Genomic DNA, 22,749 nt, shown 5'->3' with positions numbered 1-22,749 from the left:
CATAGCTCTTTCGATTCCTCTTTGAGAGACCCAAATAGCGTTTTCATCCTGTTTTCGTAGGGTCCAGGTCTCTGAGGCATATGTTAATGCAGGAAGAACAGTGGAATCAAAGAGATGTGCTCGTAGCTGGAGGTTCTTTGTCCTTTTAGTTATTTCTTCAACGTTCTTGAAGGCATTCCAAGCCACCACTCTCTTCCTCCTGCACAACTCAGGTGCCAGGTCATTCATCATGTTGATTTCTTGACCTAGGTATATATAACTGTTGCATTCGGAGATGGTGGTTCCATTGAGAGCAAATGGAGCGTCAGGAACAAGGCTGTTTCTCATAAACATTGTCTTCGTAAGATTCAGCTGTAGTCCGACCTTTCCACATTCACGGTCAAAGTCGTTCAGCATTTGTGCAGCTTGGCTGATGTTTGGTGTTATTAGAACGATGTCATCAGAAAAGCAGAGGTGGTGTAGTTGCCGACCATCTATCTTCACTCCCATGCTTTCCCATTCCAGTCATCGCATGATGTTCTCGAGGGTGGCACTGAAGAGTTTTGGTGAAATGGTATCACCCTGCTGAACCCCTCTCTTGATATGGATGATTACTTCTTTGTAGAATGGTGAGATCTTGGTAGTGAATCCGCAATAGAGCTCATGAAGGATCCTGATGTATTGAGTTTGTACGCCCTGATTGGCTAGGGCTTCCATGACCGCTTCCATCTCAACAGAATCAAAGGCCTTCTTTAAATCAATGAACGTTAGACAGAGCGGCATCTTGAACTCCCGAGAAACCTCAATGAGCTTAGTAATCGTGTGGATATGGTCGATGGTACTGAATCCTTTTCGGAATCTGGCTTGTTCACATGGTTGTCCATCATCTAGTGTTCTGCTAATCCTATTCAGGATGACTCGAGTGAACAGTTTGTAGACGACAGACAATAGGCAGATTGGGCGATAGTTGCCAATGTCGTGGATGTCTCCCTTCTTGTATAGTAGTACAGTCCTGCTGGTTTTCCATTGGGATGGAACCTTGCATTCAGACAGGTAGCGTGTGAAGAGCCGAGCCAATGTATTGATGAGTACTGATGGTAAGTTTTTCAGGTGTTCAGGTCTGATCTTGTCTGGGCCAGGTGCTCTTTGTTTCTTTACTGACGAGATGGCATGTTGGATTTCGGAAGGGAGAACATTGGAAACGACATATCCATCATGTGGTATGTGGTATGTGGGCAAGTGGACGTGGATATTAAAGAGATCTGAGTAGAAGTCATGAATAATCTTCTCCATTGCCCTTCTGGAAGATGTGATAGATCTATCATGATGTCGGAGGGCAGTCATCTTGGTTTTGTAGGTGGTGAAGGACAAGCGGGCATTACGAATGCTTTTCCCAGCTTCTGCCTCATCTACCAGTACTGCTGCTCTCCTGTTTTTGAGGTCATCCTTGATGGCTTCTCTGCACTGTTTTGCCAGTTCGGATGTTCGCTTGTGGTTACCTGAGGCATATGCCAAGCCACGTTGGCGAATAAGTTCAAGAGTGTTCGAAGAAAGGTGGTTTTTTGTGATTATCTCTCTCTTGGCATTCCTCGCACAATCATGGAGGTGCTGAATCATTCGATCGTATTCCTCATCAATGTTGTCAATGACGGCATCTTCCCATGTTGCCGCAACAGAGCCAAAGAGCTCTCAGTTGGTGGTTGTTCTGGGAGTTCTCTTCTAAAACCTTGCATTCTTTTCTCCTCGTTCTGTGAGGTAAAATTTTGCATGAAGAAGACGGTGGTCTGATCCCATTTGGAATTTTGGGACAACAGCAACATTGGTTAGGCAAAACCACTGATTGAATATGATGTGGTCTATTTCATTGTGGAACTGTCCATCGGGAGACTACCATGTCCAACGTTTAGATTCAGCCTTTTGGAACTGTGAGTTGCCATGGAAGGTTTTGGTTGACATGATGAACTCAGACAGTCTGTCACTCTGTTTGTTCTATTCTAGGCCATGGGTCCCGATGTGGAGTTCATCGACTGATCTTCTTGGTCCTATCTTGGCATTAAAATCACCGACAATGATCTTGTAGAAGGTGTGATCTTCTTTATAGAACTTCTCCAGCTCCATGTAGAACTTCTCAGTTTCTCTTTCACCATAACTGGATGTTGGTGCATAGACAACAAAGATAGAAACTGCCGGTAGTGAGCCACATCTATTCAAGTGTAATTGTCCGATTCGGGTTGTTAGGAATTCGAATGAATCAATGCTCGTGGCTAAGTTTGTGTTGACAAGGATACCGACACTACCGACGCCTCTTTTATCACATGTTCCAAGGAACAGTTCTTCTCCAGTGTCGAAAACAGCATGATGTGATTGATGTCTTCTCGTTTCGGTCAGACCAATGATGTCGTACTTGATCTTTCGCGCTTGTACCATAAGGCCTTCAATGGATGCAGCAGATGCCAGCATACGAGCATTAAAAATACAGACAATCATTTTTGTTTTTCTTCGTTTTGGCAGCCTATTTCTGCCTTGGTATTTTATCAGCCTTTCTTTCCATATCCTTCTCGACTCTGCCATATTCAATGTTAGGGGAATGAGATCCATTTATTACTGGATTTGGCATATCAATTTGGTCTATTTGGCATAGACCACGGATAGCTTGCCAGGCTCTGCCGTGCGGGTGGGATATTTAAAGGTACCCTGAAAACTTAGAGAAAAGTAAATAAATAGTTGCGCGGCTGCAAATGCGGCCGCGCGCTCCCAGGAGCTTGTTGTGATAATCTCTGGATCCTGGCCATTGTTGGGGTTACACAGCAGTTGGAGGGTGTAACTGTCTAGCTACTGACAGGTCCAGTCCCAAACCGTGCAGGCTTGGAGATCTCAGCCCCGGGTCCCACACACCTGGGTTCCTCTGCCAGTTCTGTTATGCCTGAGGCTTATCCAAGTGTGTGGAGAGTGGCCTCAGTATGGTCTTGGCTGGGGCCTGGAGGTTTTCAGCTGTTGGACCCTGGCGAGGATAGTCAGGCACAGGGTAGGAGACTCTGCCTTGTGCTCTCCCGGGAGCTTGTTGTGATAATCTCTGGATCCTGGCCATTGTTGGGGTTACACGGCAGTTGGAGGGTGTAACTGTCTAGCTTTTTTTTTACTTTTTTTTTACTTCCCAAAACATTGTACAAATTCAATGTGATCCCTATAATGATACCCATGACATTCTTCAAAGAAATGGAGCAAACACTCCTGAAATTCATATGGAAAAATTAGCCCCCACAAATAGCTAAAGCAATTCTTGGGAAAAAGAAAATGGGAGGAATCAACCTCCCTAACTTCAAACTCTACTACAATGCAGTAATAATTAAAACAGCATGGCACTGGAACAAAGGCAGAACTGCAGACCAATGGAACAGGGTTGAATATACTGACATCTCCCCCTGAACATATGATCATCTAATCTTTGACAAGGTAGCAAAAAATGTGAAGTGGACCAAAGAAAGCCTCTTTAATAAATTGTGCTGGCAAAACTGGATGGTTACATGCAAAAAATGGGCTCAGATCTCTGCGTAATGCCATGTACAAAAGTAAGATCAAAATGCATTAAAGACCTCAACATCAGACCGTAATCCATAAGGTACACTGAAGACGAAGTTGGCAAAACCCTTCATGACATTGAAGCTAATGGTATCTTCAGAGATGTCATGCCACTGGCCAAGCAATTGAAAACAGAGATAGACAAATGGGACTATCTTAAACTTAAAAGCTTCTGAACCTCAAAAGAAACAGTGACAAAAATACAAAGTCTGCAGAATGGGAAAGGTTATTCACCCAATACATATCCAACAAGGGGTTGATATCAAGGATATACAAAGTACTGGTTGAACTCCACAAGAAGAAAACATCCATCCCCATCAAAAAATGGGGTGAGAAAATGAACAGTGACTTTCTCAAAGAAGAAATCCGAATGGCAAAAAGGCACATGAGAAAACGCTCTACATCATTAATCATCAGGGAGATGCAGATCAAAACAACAATGAGACATCATCTCACACCACAGAGACTGCCCACATCCAAAAGAACAAAAGCAACCGCTGTTGGCACGGTTGTGATGAGAAAGGGACCTTCCTTCATTGCTGGTGGGAATGCCAACTTATTCAGCCCTTTTGGAACACAGTATGGACGATTCTCAAAAATTAGAAACTGAGATCCCAATTGACCCAGCAATACCACTCCTGGGAATATATCCCAGAGAGGCAAAAAAAGTATAGTCGAAGTGATATCTGCACTTGTTTGTTCATTGCATCACTGTTTACAATAGCCAGAATCTGGATAAAACCTGAGTGCTCGAGAACAAATAACTGGTTAAAGAAACTTTGGTACATCTACACAATAGAGTACTATGTAGCTTTAGAAAAGATGAAGTCATGAAATTTACATACAAGTACTACATAGAAAGTATCATGCTAAGTGAAATGAGTTAGAAAGAGAGGGACAAACATAGAAATATTGCATTCATCTGGGGAACATAAAGTAACAAAATAGAAGACTAACACCCAAGAATAGCCTAGATAAGTACCAGGAGGTTTACTCCATGGCTTGGAGGTCAGTCGCACATGCTAGGGGTAAAGCCAGCTCAGATAAAGATGGGGCCACCAAATAAAGGGTGTTGGGAGGATCCTCCCAGGATGGGAGATCCATGCTGAAAGTAGACTACAGACCAAACACGTTTGCCACTCAATGCCTCTTTTGCAAACCACAGCACCCAAAGGGAGAGAGAGAACAAAAGGGAATGCCCTGCCACAGAGGCAGAGAGGGATGGGGGAGATGGGTGGTGGGAGGGATACTGGGATCCGTGATGGTGGAAAATGGGCACTGGTGGATAGATGGGTACTTGATCATTGTATAATTGAAACCCAAGCACAACAATTTGTAAGTCTACAACTGTACCTCATGGTGTTTCATTAATAAAATTTTTTTTAAAAGCCATAAGAAATATTTGTTAACTTATAGGTGATCTCAGGTAGAGTATCATTTATGCCAGGAGAGAAAACAAGAAATTGTTTAGTATAAATTCCTTATGTTAGCTGGAATCAATATATCAGAAACTAATATCAGAAAATAAGTCAGGTAGATAAATCTCTCTAGCATGAAACTAGACTGCTTGTCAAGGGTCTTCAATGGATGTTTTAAGGCTGTTTTATGCCTATACGCTCAGGACTCTTGGTAGTAAACTTCTTTATACTTTATTGGACTCAGTCATGGTTTCATTCCTAGTTTATTTTCAAATTTAAAGTCCTCTGTTCTGTAAGTGAAATGTATTAAGGAAAACAAAAATCTATAATAAGACAATTATTTCAAATAACTTTAAAAGAAGCAAGCAATTTTTGCCTTAATAAACTTAACCATCATTATACACAAAACAAATATTGCTTCATTATTGTTCTACTGCATTTCTACTTATTTTGGCAAAGATTCTAAAAATACCTGACTCAAACATAATGAAAGCATTTACTATGACTATGACATTGGTTATTTAGATATCAACTCTGAAAACCTCTGAGATTATAGTGCTTATTGGGTTTAATCAAAGTCTATAGATAAATATTCTGGAACAAAAATTCTACTCAAATTCTATCAGGCCATTCATGTATATTGTTATTTCTCCAAACATACTATAACTGAGATAAACTCAGTAACTTTAAAAAAATGAAAATTACTTGATTGTCTATTTTTAACACAGCAATCTATGACTCTATGCAGTTACAATTTAAGGAGAAAACATTTTTACATATTTATAATAAACTCTTAAAATTCATTCTAGCAAAAATAAGTAGCTCAGCTACGAAAAAGACTCACAGATATTAATTAGATGATTATTAAAATTACAAAATCAATTATTTCTCTACAATATTTCCATGCAATATTACAGAACTGAGTTTACCAAGGGATCGGGAATTGGGTAGAGTAGATGGGAGAGGACCTTGACACATTGCTGGAGGGTAGCTGATACTTCAGTGGAGGTTGTCTTATTGTAAAACTGCAAACAGGAAACTCTGTCATTGACAGTATTGTATTGTAAGTTACAGTGCCTCAATAAAAGCTGGGGGGAAATATCATGAACAAAATTCATCACTGAAGCCATCTGTGTCTGAACACTTTTTTGTGTGTGAGAAAATTTAATTAAAGTTTTCCATCAGTTTAAAAAGTAACAATAAAAGACATAATGATCTGTCCCTATTTCTAAAGGAAAGTCGATTTTAAAAAGAGAAAACAAAACTGTTTGATATTCCCGTTCATATATATATATATATATATACATATATATATTTAATGAATCACCATGAGATAGTTACAAAGCTTTCATGTTTCAGTCATACAATGATCAAACACCCATCCCTCCTCCAGTGTGCATTTTACACCAACAATGTCCCCAGTAGCCCTCCCACCACCCCCACCCCATCCTATCCTCTGCCCTTATGGCAGACAATTTTCTTCTTAACCTTTGTCTACTTTTGGGCATTATGGTTTCCAATACAGATACTGAGAAGCCATCATGTTTGATCCTTTATCTACTTTCTGTACACATCTCCCATCAAGAGTGATCCCTCCAACCATCATTGACTTGGTTAATCCCTTCTCCATCCCAGCTGCATTCTCCCCCAGCTCGTGAGGCCGGCTTCCACCATGAATGCTACCTTTTCTTTATAAGTATACTCCTCTCCCAAGTACATATTAATGAAGCCTATAAAGAATTTTATATTTTTCTAAATTAATATAGCTGAACTCCTTTTCAGTTTTCAACCAATTCTTAAAATTAGTCATATTTCAAAATCTAAATGTGAATTATGCTATATCACATAGAGTATATATAGTGTTCCTCTCACATCAGAGAAGACACATCCTAACATGCTGCTAATCATCCTTTCCTTCTGCTGAGTGCCCTAATGAATTACTGATTTTAGCCAAGATCCAATTGAAAAGTATGTTTAAAACACTTTCAGTCAGTAGTTCTAATCATCCTTCATTGTATTTTATAACTATATACCTATTTTTGCCACTATGCAGGGAGTATAATTGCTGCAAGGTCCTTCACACCAAGAACAATTCCTGCTATGTAAAGTTCTAAATAAACATTTGTCATATGTACAAAATATTGGACAGTTAATGATTCCACAGGACAATTTGAAAAAAGTAGCTATGTCAGAAATACAAAAGGGAGAAAAATCTTACTATTTACACTGGAAAATTGGTTGGCATTCAACTTCTGAAAACAAATTTGGGGAAAAAATAATATAAAGCAGATTCTCAGTTAATGGGAGCAAGATGGAAAATGCTATTGCCAAACCATATTTAGGAGTAATCAAGTTCTCTAAATTGAGCATAAGTCTGAAGCATGATCAGGTTAACAAAAAAGAATAGACCAGTGTTATTTTGACTGAATTGAAAACAGAGCGTTGGGAAAATTTCTATTTTTTTCTGCAAAGAATAGGGTAAATTTATTTCTTCCATTAAGTCAAATTTGTGCCAAACGTTAGCCAGTGCTTCAGATCTGTATCATAACCTCTGTCGTCATTGAGTTGATTTGTCCTTTGTTTTAATTTGGGACACTTGCTGTGTACAAGGGAAGTCACAATTAACAGAGGAAAAGAATAAATATAGTAAAATAGATGTTATAAAATTATCATTTTATAATGGTGAGTATTGGCACCTTTTGCAGACTACATAGGCATAAGAAAGGTACCACTAAAAAGGTGTGACCAAAGTCTAGCTTGGGTTTTTTTTTTTTTTGGTCACACCCAACTTGCAGGCTGACTCCTGACTCTGTGCTTAAGGATCACAACTAGGAAAGGAGTGCTGGGAACCTAGCCCTGGCCAACCACAAGCAAGGCAAGTACATTGCCTGCTATACTATGTCTCTGGAATTTCAAAGTCTGATTAAGAAAAAGCAATTTTTTTAATTGTGACTATGTTTTTTTGTTTGTTTCTTATGTTGTTGTTGCTGTTGTTGTTGTTGTTGTTGTTGTTGTTTGCTTTTTGGGTCACAACCAACATCCTCAGGATTTACTCCTGGCTCTGCACTAAGATGTTACTTCTGGTGCTGCTCAGGGGTCCATATGGGAAGCCAGAGAACAAACCAAGGTCAGTCTCATGCAAAGCATTACTCCTACTAGCTGCACTATCACTCCAATCCCTAAGTGACCAGGATTCAAATCTATTCATAGTTGAATCATTTTCCTATACCAATCACTGGTGTCAATTTTCTTCTACCAATGTTTCCAGTTGCACCCCCCAAACCCCAACCTCTTTCAAATTCTAGTTAAAAAAGAAACAAACTAATAACTGACTTGAAAGGGAAATAAAAGTAGGTGGAGTGGTCCAAGTACTGAAAAACATGCTGTAAACTCTGAGACAAAATAATAATGAAGTCTATAGAAGAAAAAAAATGGTGAAAAATTTTTGCAGAGGAACAATAAAATTAAAGTATGGTACATAAGGTTTGAAAATAGTGGCAAACTAAACCACAATATTCTAGGTGACTTTGGGATTTTAGAATTGTTCATACCTTCTCATCTACAAACTTCAGATTCTCCTAGTAGCTATCAAAAGCCATTCACTCTCCTTATGTACTATGGTTCAACTTCTCTCATACAGGGGGAAAATTTATCCTAACATCAAATATTCTCTCTCCTGATCGAACATAGCCTTTAAAGAATAGATATACTATTAAAATCTTATTTATAAAAAACTAAATATATTCTGCACCAGTCTTTCTACACTATAATCTTTACAGAAAATTAAACTTTGTCAGAACTCAGTTTAGAGTTGAAGGTACAGTTAAGGACACTGGTCTTGCATGCAATCAACCCCCTTTGGTTCCTGACACCACATGTGGTCACCAGTGTACCCTCAGCAATGATCCCTCAGCACAGAGCTGGTAGTAAGCCTGATCAATGATGACTGTGGTCCCAAACCAAACCAAAACAAAAACTTTATTTACATATGCTCACCAAATCATCTCCCAGCTGTGCTCACAATTTTGCTTCCTACTACACTAAAACTACTTTAACAAATTAAAAAGCGGTCATGATCATATATGCTGCACTTGATAGAATAAGCTTTCAGAAGCCTGTACTTCAGTTTTTAAATTCCTCAATTAGATCAGACATGAATCCAGCATCATAATCCTAGTTATACTGAATATATTTCCAACTTTTCAAGTTTTTGCATCAAAACCATTGCCATTTATTTAGTTTAATACAAAGGAAAGTGTTGGGATCTATAGCAGACAAATATCACATTTTAAAATAATTTCTAATACACCTTATCTGAATACTCCTCAATCTTTAAAACCATAGAGGTGAGTAAAAGTCTAAATATTTTCTAGCAAGTTTTCAACCTCCTAAAATTGACTTTTTTATAGTTTTCTTGTTATGTAATATACAACTTATTGTCTTAATGTCTCAAATAAACTGAGATACAAATTTATTTTTCTTTACCATAAAGCACAACGGGTAGGGCATTTGCCTTGCATGCGGCCAACCCAGATTCAATTCCTTCATCCCTCTCAGAGAGCCTGGAAAGCTACCACACAGCAGAGCCTGGCACGCTCCTCGTGACATATTCTATATGCCAAAAACAATAACAATAAGTCTCACAATGGAGATGTTACTGGGTCCACTCAAGCAAATTAATGAACAACAGGAGGACAGTGCTAAAGTGCTACAGTGCTACCATAATATTCCTTATGACTCTTCAGATGGCCCTTCTCATTTTATATCAGAATAGAGAATAAAAACAGTTTATAGCTCTCCCCTTCTAAGTGTGTTAGAGGACTCCTTTCTCTGTAATTATTAGATTATTAGGTAGACAGTAGATGGGGAACTGTCACTTTTTCTTTCCAATTAGTAGATTTCCAAACACAGGATCACAGAAAGCAACATACTTGCTCTGCTCCAAAGCTCTTCACCCAACTAGAGTAGAAACATATGGATGAGAAAATAAGAAAATGGATAGTTGTTCTGACAATCACATGAGAACCAATTCAGTCACATGCATAACTCCACAGAACTTAACTTGGGACTGACCTTTCTAACTAAGCACGAACCTGCTTTTTGTAGGAAAGCAAGACACCGGGATGTGTTCTAGGGGGAAAAGACTCTGCAAAGTAAGTTATAAAAGGCTAAAATAATTTAGAGTAGAATTGAGTTAAAGTGGTAAGCAAAAATGAGAATACTATGTTTTATACTGAAGAAAAAATGTGATTTAGTTCAATTATTTTCAGGAGTATTTCTCTTACTCACAAACTCCAATGTACTTTGCAATATGATTTATCCTTTCTCTGATACTAGAAATAAGTATATGTGAAAATACATAATAGATTTTACATATTACATACATCTTGCAAGAGCTCAACAATCCTAAATATTTTATGTGTTAGAAAATAGACCTTATTTTTAAAATATACCACTCTATACAGTCGAAATGACACCTGCACTTGTTTGTTCATTGCTGCACTGTTGACAATAGCCAAAATCTGGAAAAAAAACCGAGTGCCCGAGAACAGATGACTGGTTAAAGGAACTGTGGTACATTTAACACAATGGAGTACTATGTAGCTTTAGAAAAGATGAAGTCATGAAATTTACATACAAGTGGTACTGCATGGAAAGTATCATGCTAAGTGAAATGAGTCAGAAAGAAATGACAGACATAGAAAGATTAGACATAGAAAGATTGCATTCATCTGGGGACCATAAAGTAACAAAATAGGAGACTAATACCCAAGAATAGCCGAGATAAGTACCAGGAGGTTTACTCCATGGCTGGAGTTCAGCCGCACAGCTTGGAGGCAGCTCAGAAAGAGAAGGGAACACCAAACAAAGGGTGTTGGGAGGATCCTCCCAGGATGGGAAATGCATGCTTAAAGTAGACTATAGACTGAACATGGTTGTCATTCAGTGCTTCTTTTGCAAACCACAGCACCCTAAATGAGAGAGAGAGAACAAAAGGGAATGCCCTGCCACAGAGGCAGGGTGGGATAGGGGGAGGTGTGGGTGGGAGGGATACTGCGATGATTGGTGGTGGAACATGGGCACTGGTGGAGGGATGGGTACTCAATCATTGTATAACTGAAACCCAAGCACAAAAATTTGTAAGTCTACAGCTGTACCTCATGATGTTTCACTAAAAAAGATTTAAAAAAATATATATATATATACCACTTTAAATAAAATATATATACCACTCTTGGCACTCATATAAGGGAGATGATTAGAAAGCCTGCTATTATTACTAACATTTAAAAAACAGCAGAATTTTAACTATGTACAATGTTAACATCTCAAAATTATTAAAGAAATTGTTACATAAGAGTTCCTTAATATCCATTTATGACATTTCTTACCAATATGTATAGTTAAATAATACCATATTTTATTCTAAGCCTCTAGAATATTGTTTTTAAGGATAAGAACATGTTTCTGAATGAAGTTTAGATATGATGCACCAAATTTAGTTTAGATAGTTTTGATTAAGAATCTCCATTCCTTACAGAATTGTGTGGCTATCATTTTAATGTTTAAATTACTATTATTTTCAAAGTCCCAGTTTATAGGGCAGAGAGAGAGAGAGAGGAAGGGAGGAATGAGGGAGGGAGGGAGGGAGGGAGGAAGAGCCTGGGGGTCTGGAGTGCATGATTTGCATGCTCAGAACCGTGATTCTACATCTGACACTATATCGTATTCCAAGAACCAACAGGTGTAACACTAAAGACCTCTACTCGCTGCCAGGTGTGGTCTGTTGCAGTGCCTGAGCACCTCCAGAGTAGCCCTCAGGATTCTCAATACTGCAGGTCCCAAGAAGCACTATCTTATCAGGCCTGAACATTGACTTTCTCGACTGGTTGGCTGAGTTTCCCTGCGAGTGACACCCCCCAACTCTTGAGCACTGATTAAGAGGTCATTACATGTATATGCATCTGCAAACAGTTATTTTTCACTTTTTAATTTACTAATAGACTTAACTTACATATGTATATCTTAATTGCTTATTGTAACATCTTTAAGACAATAAAACATACATAGGTGGTTTTTATTTATATACTAATCATGTCCATATAATTGACTATCATTAATTTTATTGCTGTTTTTTGTTTGGGTCGCACCAGGTAGTAATCAGCGTCCAGTTGAAGGTCTACTCCAGAGTCCTGCTGTGGTCACTCCAGGCAGTGCTCAGGGGACTGAGTGGTGTTGGGTATGGAATTCAGGACTCCTGCAAATAAAGCACAAGCTCCAATCCTTGAGCTATCTCTCCAACCCCACCATTAACATTTGACATGCTGATGATTCCCTCTACTCATCATTGCATCTAACATATGGAATATATTTCTACTGCTGAACACTAGCTCTTTTACTGCAGTTCATCTTCTTTAAGTTAATTTAGAAAAGAAGTGAATGAAAAATTTGATGAAGCATGAGTCTGAGACTGTAAGAGATAAAAATGTTAATAAAGCAAAATAAAGGTCAGTGACTATTCTACAATGTATTGTGCTAATCTTTTGCAATTAATTTACGTCTTTATGAATTGAGCATGCCCTACTTTGATGACTGTCTTTTCTGGATTTTCTTCAATAACCTTAGCATTTATAAACACTGTAAAAAAACAGTGTAAACACTGTCCTCCCATTGTTCATCGATTTGCTCCAGCGGGCCCAGTAACGTCTCCATTTTGTGACTTTTTGTTACTGTGTTTGGCGTATTGCTAAGTCACAGGTAGCTTGCCAGGCTTTGCCTTGCAGGCGAGATACTCTCAGTAGCTTGCAGAGCTCTCTTAGAGGGGCGGAGGAATCCAACCCTGCTCGACCAGGCTGACTGAACACAAGGCAAATGCCCTGCCTGCTGTGCTATCACTCCAGTATTTGTAGACATGAAAATAAAATATGGTTTAAAAACAATGCATAACTGCTTACTAAGTATAAATAAAATTAAATCCTCTCTTCAGTTAAGTCAGTATCCAAAGTAAAATACTTTTCTTAGTTTTCAGATAATAAATTATAGCACTGTAGCACTGTAGCACTGCAGCACTGTCCTCCCTGTTCATTAATTTGCTCCAGTGGGCCCAGTAACTTCTCCATTGTGAGACTTGTTACTGTGTTGGCTTTGCTGTGCAGACAAGATACTCTCTGTAGCTTGCCGGGCTCTCCAAGAGGGGCAGAGGAATCGAATCCGGCTCTGCCGGGCCGGTCACACACTGGGCAAATGCCCTACCACTGTGCTATCGCTCCAAAATACTGATAAATAAACATATCACATATTCAGATATGATGAATGTATTTAAGGAAAGGAGGACACGAACTATATTACAATTGTATATTATCTGGTTGATACTAAGTAAAGGTAAAGGTAAAGGCCCTCCCGTTGTTCATCGATTTGCTCTACGGGGAGCTTGCCAGGCTCTGCCCTGCGGGCGAGATACTCTCTGTAGCTTGCCGGGCTCTCCGAGAGGGGCGGAGGAATCGAACTCGGGTCGGCCATGTTGGTTGATACTAGAGGAAATAAAATTAGCTTGAACTTTTTATGTCTTGAAATTTTTAGGGAACACTAGAGAGAAATTTTAAGTTTGGAGTTTCTTGCTGATACTTACCTTTAAATTTGTGTCTTTGTTTACTCTAAGCAAAATACAATCCAATTATAAAGAAAAAGGTTTAAATGGGCTATTAAATCTTTCCTTGAACTTCAAAGAACTCTTGATGTGAATATTTTCACAATTTAAATATGAATGAATAAAACCACGTGGGTTACATTTCCTTTAGGTTACATGTACATTTAGAAATTAAGGAAAAATACAAGCAGAACATGAATACTATGTTTCAGAATTCTCCACACCCAGCAGCTAATAATGCTATTATATGTCCACAATTTAAATTTTAGATAGATATGAAGAAGAAAAATACTTAATCATTAGGTTTTTAGAAACACTTTTAGAGAAGGTAACAAATATTTCAGTGTCACTGAAAATCAATAATTTTCTGATTATGCCCAGTAGTGGGCCATAAAATACCACTAAGCTTGATCCAATCAGTTTTCTTAGAGTTTACACAAATTCAAAGGCTTTGTGAGATAAGTTTATTCACTCAGGTTAAATGAAAAAATTTAGAGATAACCAAGCATTTACAGAATGCACAATGCACCACAAAGATGAATACCTGACTAAAAAAGGATGAGAGAAATGCCAGATCAAAATCTGCTATGGATAGGGCATGTAGAGATCTTTCTGTCACATCTGGAAGAGAAGTTAAATCTAATTGAAATTTACTGGGGAAAAAAAGTAGCTTATCAAGTTAGAGTTTGGAGAGGCATTTTAAGTACCTGATTCAGTCAATCAAATCAATTCTGTACACTTTTATTGAATCCAGACTATTGTATTATGCTACTAGCAAACATTTCCTAAAATGGTAATTACTGGAACTATGTTTTTAAACGACATTCACTGAAGCACTGAAATTTGGAAAGAAACCAATAATCAATTGGTTGGATTTTTTTTTGACTCAACTTATTTTAAGCTCTCCAAATTGAGATTAGAGACAGAAAATATGAAAGGTTTTTTAAATTGTCAGGAACCATATCCCCGGCAAACTCCATAAAGTGCAGCTAAAGTAAAATTGTGGTTAGCTATACTTACTTTATTTATGTTTGGCCACACTTGCCAGCCAGTGTTTTCTATTGGGTTTTTGATGAAGGTTTCCAGAATTGTTCCCAGTGAGTCTTCTCTTTCTCTCATCATAAACCACATTTAAAAGTATATTCTAAATAGTGATGACAGAATGCTTTGGGGGAAATCATTTCTTTATGGCCACTGTATTAATTCTTCTTTATAACTCTTTATTTAACTTTCCTTTTTATTTTTTATTGTTGTTATTCTTATTCAACTTTTGATTCAAAGTGCAATACCTTAGTTGTTATAGAGCCAGGAGTAAGCCCTGTGCATAGCCGGGTATGACCCTCCAAAAAAAATGAGATACCCTACCCAGAAGAGTTACAATTTTGTTTTTTTTTTGGTTTAGTTTGGGTCCACAACAGGTGATGCTCAGGTGTTACTCCTGTTCAGCACTCAGAAATTACTCCTGGCAGAGTTCAGGGACCAAATGGGATTCCAGGGATCAAACGTAGTTTGGCTATGTGCAAGATAAACACTGTACTACAGCCCCACACAGTTACAAATTTGAAGGTACTGAGGCCCCAGTCACAACCTGAAGTTACTGGGTTCCCCCATATCTGTCTTTTAGGAAGCCAGAGTAAACTAGCATTTATCAAATTAATCTTCCCCCCTTTTCTTTCAGTAAAGTGTAGATAAATAATTAGAAGTCTTTCTTTAAGCACATCAAACATACTTGTTACTAGAGCTAAAATATATTAAAATAATGCTCTTCACCATGATGTTTCTCAAAAATAGCATTCATATAAAAAACATTAATTGATGAAGTATGCTGTATGAAAATGCTTCATAAAGTTTATGTTTCTGTTACTTTAGTATGTATCAACTCAGAAATATTTCTTTGTTCTTTTGGAAGTACTGAAGTTGTTACATTAAACAGAACCTATTCATATGCACGTAATAACATTTAATAATGAAAGGAGAAAAATTAGGAAATTAACATAGAAAATCCATTAATTTTATTACTTATTTTGCATATATGTAAATGTTTTAATTTATATATACCATATTATATAACTACACAATTATACTAGATAAATAATCAATAGTAATTGACGCATAAGCAAAAAAAAATCTGTTACCAGATTAGTTTAGCAGGTAAAAAATATGTTATAATGTTTAAATACTCAAAATAACTTACAAATAAAAAATGTTAATAGAATGTAACCATGAAATTGTTATCAAACCTGAAGTAGAATTAAACACAAATTTTTATTTAAATGTACTGAGAAAGTAAATAAACTGTTACTGGAAATAGAGTAGCCATATGAGAACAGTAACTTTTTACTTTAATATTCATAATACAGAAAATGTTGGTGCGTAGACAACGAAGATAGAAACTGCAGGCAGTGAGCCACATCTATTCAAATGCAAACGTCCGATTCAGGTTGTTAGGCATTCGAATGAATCAATGCTCTTGGCCAAGTTTGTGTTGACAAGGACACTGACGCCTCCAACACCTCTTTTATCGCATGTTCCAAGGAACAATTCTTCTCCAGTGTCGAAAACGGCATGGTGAGATTCGTGCCTTCTTGTCTCGGTCAGACCAATGATGTCGTACTTGATCATTCGCGCTTGTACCATCAGGTCCTCGATGGATGCATCTGATGCTAGCGTACGTGCATTGAAAGTACAGACGATCATTTTTGTCTTCCTTCGTTGTGGCAGCCTAGGTCGGCCTTGAGATTTTATTGGCCTCTCCTTTCTCATCCTTCTCAATGCTGCCATGTCAGTGAAGCCTCAGGGTCAGGTGAATGAGACCAGTTGTAGTTACTGGTTTTGGCATATCGAATACACAACGGATAGCTTGCCAGGCTCTTCCGTGCGGGTGGAATATTCTCGGTAGCTTGCCAGTCTTTCCGAGAGGGATAGAGGCTTTTGGGGAGACCTCTAATCACCCTAGTAGGTGTTACCATATTTGAACCCTATCAAATACGGTACGACAATTCCGGAAGATGGGTATTAGTGTCTTACGATGTGTCACGCGGGTCCGGAAAGCGTCCTGAAGTGTGGCGACGGCTGGGTAGTGGAAGTAGTGTCTACACACCAACATCTCATTATGATGAAAGAGAAATCGAGAAGTTCTACATGGAGCTAGAGAAGTTCTATAAAGAAGACCACACCTTCTACAAGATCATTGTGGGTGATCTTAATGCCAAGATAGGACCGAGAAGATCAGCTGAAGAACTGCACATCGGGACCCATGGCCTAGAATGGAATGAACAGGGTGAGAGACTGTCTGAGTTCATCATGTCGACCAAGACCATTCATGGTAACTCACAGGTCCAGAAGGCAGAATCTAAGCAATGGACATGGGAGTCTCCGGTGGACGACTCCACAGCGAAACAGACCACATCATATTCAATCGACGGTTTTGCCTGACCGATGTCACTGTTGTCCCAAAATTTTGAATGGGATCGGACCACCGTCTCCTTCGTGCAAAATTCTACTTCACAGAGCGGGGAGAAAGGGCTGCAAAGTTCAAAAAGAGAACTCCCAGAATGACCACCAACTGGGAACTCATTGGTACTATTGCGGCAACATGGGAAGATGCCATTGTTGACAACATTGACGAGGAATACGATCGACTGGTTCAGCACCTCCATAAATGTGCGAGGAACGCCAAGAGAGAGATAGCCACAAAAAATTGCCTATCTTGGAAAACTCTTGAGCTAATTCGCCAGTGTGGTTTGGCGCATGCCTCAGGCAACCGCAAGCTAACGTCCGAGCTCCTCGCAAAGCAGTGCAGAGATGCGATCAAGGAAGACCTCAAAGAGAGAAGAGCAGAAGTACTGGTAGATGCGGCAGAAGCTGGGAAAAGTATTCGTAACGCCCGCCTGTCCTCCGCCAACTACAAGACCAAGATGACTGCCCTCCGACGTCCTGATGGATCCATCACATCCTCCAGAACGGCAATGGAGAAGATTATCCATGACTTCTACTCAAATCTCTTCGATAGCCATGTCCACTTGCCGACATACCAAATTCCACAGGATGGATATGTCGTTCCCAAAGTTCTCCCTTCCGAAATCCGACACGCCATTTCGTCGGTAAAGAAACAAACAGCACCCGGCCCAGACAAGGTTATACCTGAACACCTGAAGAACCCGCCGTCAGTACTCATCAATACACTGGCTCGGCTCTTCACACGCGACCTGTCTGAATGCAAGGTTCCGTCCCACTGGAAAACCAGCAGGACCGTACTACTGTTCAAGAAGGGAGACATCCATGACATTGGCAACTATCGCCCGATCTGCCTATTGTCTGTCATCTACAAGTTGTTCACTCGAGTCATCCTAAATAGGATTGGCAGAACACTAGATGAAGGACAACCATGCGAGCAAGCCGGGTTCCGCAAAGGATTCAGCACCATCGACCATATCCACACGGTAACCAAGCTCATTGAGGTTTCTCGGGAGTTCAAGATGCCGCTCTGCTTAACGTTCATTGATTTAAAGAAGGCCTTTGATTCTGTTGAGACGGAAGCGGTCATTGAAGCCCTAGTCAATCAGGGCATTCAAGCCCAATACATCAGGATCCTCCGTAAGCTGTATTGCGGATTCACTACCAGGATCTCACCATTCTACAAAGAAGTGATCGTTGATGTCAAGAGAGGGGTGCGGCAGGGTGATACCATTTCACCGAAACTCTTCAGTGCCACCCTCGAGAACATCATGCGAGGACTGGAATGGGAAGGAATGGGAGTGAAGATAGATGGTCAGCAACTACACCACCTCCGCTTTGCTGATGACATTGTTTTAATAACACCAAACATCAGCCAAGCGGCACAAATGCTGGCCGACTTTGACCGTGAGTGTGGAAAGGTAGGACTACAGCTAAATCTTACGAAGACAATGTTTATGAGAAACAGCCTCGTTCCTGACGCCCCATTTGCTCTCAACGGAACAACCATCTCTGAATGCAACAACTATGTGTACCTAGGTCGAGAGGTCAACATGACAAATGACCTGGCACCCGAGCTGCGCAGGAGGAAGAGAGAAGCTTGGAACGCCTTCAAGAACGTCAAAGAAATAGCTAAGAGGACGAAGAACCTCCGGCTCCGGGCACATCTCTTTGATTCCACTGTGCTTCCTGCATTAACTTATGCCTCAGAGACCTGGGCCCTATGCAAACAAGATGAGAACGCTATTCAGGTCTCCCAAAGAAGAATAGAAAAAGCTATGCTTGGAATATCACGTTTCACTCAAATGAGAGAAAGAATCCGGAGTTCTGACATCCGTCGACGATCAAGAATCAGGGACGCTGTCTCATTTGCCAAGGTGTCGAAAATCAGATGGGCTGGTCATGTAATGAGATTTAAAGACGACCGCTGGACTAGAGCTGTTATGGACTGGATTTCACAGGATGTCAAAAGACCGCGTGCCCGCCCACCTACCAGATGGTCAGACTTCTTCGTCAAGATCATGAACGATCAGTTTGAGGCCCTTCATGTTCCCGGAGCAAACAGATGCCATTGGGCTACACTAGCACGCGACAGGGACAAATGGAGACGTTACTGGCACCCGCTCGAGCAAATCGACGACTAATGGGAAGTTAAGTGATTAAGTGATTAAGTGAATACAGAAAATACAATAAATAATAGTTAAAGTACATATATGTAAAAAAATTTAAAAAGACCTAGAAGAAAAATTTATAATTATTTACATGGTAAGATCACAAACTCAAAATCTAAAATTCATTAAACAAAAGAATATATATGTATGTATTCCCATGTCAATAAAAAGTCTAGAGATAGGGTTGGGTGGTAACACACAAGCCTGCGTATCAATTGCCTAAATCCCATAGCTAGCACTATCCCTAGAACTCCCTAGCACTGTTTGAAAGTGAATGTGTCGGTTGTGTCTGTGTATGTGTGTATATGTGTAAAGTGTCACAGAAGTAACAAAGAGAAATAAGCAGATACAGAATTATTAAAACATTCTTGGAGAAGAAATGCTATAATCAATAGTTACTTAATAACACACTTTGGTGAAAAGTCCATAGCAAATTATATGTGTATATTTATATATATAGCAAATTATATCTATATATGTGCGTATACATACACACCCATATATACTCTCATCCATTATGGTAGAAATACAAGCCCTAAGAACAATACGATAATTGCTATACAAATTGCAAGCACATATAAAGTTGGCCAATATTTCATTCTACAAATTTATTCACAGATCCTTGAAGTCAATATGTTTAAATTTAAATTAGATGATTATCATTGTTATTATAATATGTTTAAATTTAAATTAGATGATTATTATTGCAAATTTTTAAAATCATTTTAATATTGTTTGGCAGGTAATCAAATGAGTTACAGTAAGTTTAAAAAGTATAAAACTATTTTGGTTATTGCCTTTATAAAGCTATAAAAATTGATTTACAAATATATGAAATATTTATATGTATAATAACTATATATCTTTTCATACACTTTAAATTTTTATCATGTTAATGTACTATCAATTTAAACAATTAATTTTTTCAAATTAAATGAGTTTTATCATAACAGTACCCACATAGAACCAATGATTAGAGTTGTTCTTTCTATTCATTCCAGAAGTAGTGAGTTATTAAATTTATTCAACTATTTACTATGATAAAAGATCAAATTTAAATTATATTCTAATACTATATTTTATTATTTAGAAAGAAAAATTTAAATTCTGCCACTTAACAGTACTGGGCTGGAGCAATAGCACAGCAGTAGGGCGTTTGCCTTGCATGCAGCCAACATGGCCGACCCGAGTTCGAATCCTCCGCCCCTCTCGGAGAGCCCGGCAAGCTACCGAGAGTATCTTGCCCGCACGGCAGAGCCCAGCAAGCTCCCCGTGACGTATTCGATATGCCAGACACAGTAACAACAAAGTCTCCAATGGAGACGTTACTGGACCTGCTCAAGCAAATCGACGAACAAAGGGAGGGCCTTTACCTTTACCTTTTAACAGTACTGAAGAAGATCTAGTCACTATTCTACATAGCTAATCAAACTGAGTTATCTCTCATCGCTATATTATACCCACCAGCTTGTGTTTTTTTCCCTAATAGATCCTATCTTCTAGGATTTGAGCTAGAAATATAAGATACTTGCTTTACCAACTATGTGTACCTAAAGAAAGGGCATGAGAACTGGCACAGACAACCAGAATTCAAGATTTTGATTTGATATTTAATTTTCCCTTTCAAATATAGTAGAAATTCACAGAAATAATTCATTGCATAATTTGCAATAGTCAGTTGAATGATAAGGAAATTCATTAAAGATGTTTTGTTTCAGATTTTATTTTATATAAAAGAGGGAATCTCAATTACTTCTAGTTGAAGGCCAAAAGTGGATATACGTGAGAGTAGCAGAATGAGAAAGGATTGAAAAAGGGAGCATTACCCTTTACTATAGGTGGCATTGTTTTGCTTCCAGCAACCATTCCTTACTTGAGTGGTTTGAGAACAGCTGGTTTTAATTTTACCATCAAATATAATTTATGGGCACAAAATGGTAATATAATTTAGAGATGCATGCGGAATTCAGGAAAATAGCTTCTCAGTGAACAATGATAACACAGAGTTTTAGTCCCTTTCTTATCTTTGTTGATTTTATCTGTTTAGATGTCAGCACCTCTTTGTTACTTGTATGGAATGGTGATCATTCAGAACAGAATCAAATTATCAGTCATTCCTAAGATATCTAGTATCCAGAAGTTTACTTCTAAAAATCCAATTCATGTATAAATCTATGAAAACCCTACAAAATTACCACTATATTGCTAATTCAATAATTTTATCTTCCAAGCAAAGTTCTTTTTAGCCTTTTGGTCATATATTTTATAAAATAATCCCAAAAATGCCTTTTTCCTAAATTAAATTATATTGCCACAACTGACAGATTTTGTTTATTTTATGTGAACATAAATTACTTGTAGATTTTACAAAGAGGAATGTAAGCAAAAATTTCTATTAATAATGACACTGAACCATTTCTGTTCGATCAAAAAGCCAACAAAAACTATTAATTAGACAATAAATAGAAATTTTGTAGGAATTCATCTTTGACCAAATCATACTTTTTAATACATTCATTCCCAGGCTTACAACACTATGGAATTGGAAAAAGATTTTTACAAATTTGCTAAGTTAGAATAAAATTACATTTATTTCTAGTAGAAATAACACTTAAGAAGTTACAAGATCCCACAAATATCCTAATATTTTAGTTTAGAATTTAAAAGAATAAAAGTCAAAAACTTTAGTCATGAAAATTTAGCCTGGAAATTTTATCTACGAAAGTAAAACACGAAAGTGTTTTACTCTGCTTTTAGTAATCATACATATCTTTCTCTTTTTATTACATAGTTTCATTATTATGAGATCTGTAGTGTGTCTTCTTGAGAACTCATAATGAACAGAAAATTTTGTAGATTCTCTACATCTTAAGAGAGTTCAGTTGCTTATTTTCTCCTGATGAAAGGCATGCTATTACAGAAGAGGAGGAGAGCTTATAAACAAACCAATGTTCTTTTAGAGAAGAAATTTTATATAAGAGGAGAAATTTTTTAAAACTCTCAAGTGAGGCCAGAGACATAGTACATGGTTAAGGCTCTTGCTTTACTTGTTGCTGACCCCACTTTGATGCCCCGCACTGCATATGGTTCCTCCCTGCAATGCCAGGGGTGATTACTAAATCCAGAGTCAGGAGTAATTCCTAAGATCTGCCAAGTATGGTTTAAATCATGTTTCTGCCCCTTGTACCAACTCCAACATCACAACAACCACAAAGATAAATTACAAGCTCAACATCCAAAGCATTAAAGAAAAATAAAAATGAATGATTTTTTTGAATATGAGTGGAACCATCAATAATCCTAAATGAAGCTTTTCCCAAATCCTCCCTAAGCATATCTTACTTACTAGTTGTCTATAGCAATGATACCTTACTTGTTCTTATGCTCTTTCACCTCAACTTTTTTTTGCAGAGACTTCTACCAAATTTTCCTTCCTTTCCTCTCACACCTCCTTTTAGTTGCTTTTATTTCCTAGCAAGAAACAGTGGCTTAGCTAAAT

Source organism: Sorex fumeus, unplaced genomic scaffold, assembly GCF_029834395.1.
Source record: "Sorex fumeus unplaced genomic scaffold, SorFum_2.1 ptg000037l, whole genome shotgun sequence".
Taxonomy (NCBI): domain Eukaryota; kingdom Metazoa; phylum Chordata; class Mammalia; order Eulipotyphla; family Soricidae; genus Sorex; species Sorex fumeus.
Note: the sequence above shows the minus strand (reverse complement) of the source record.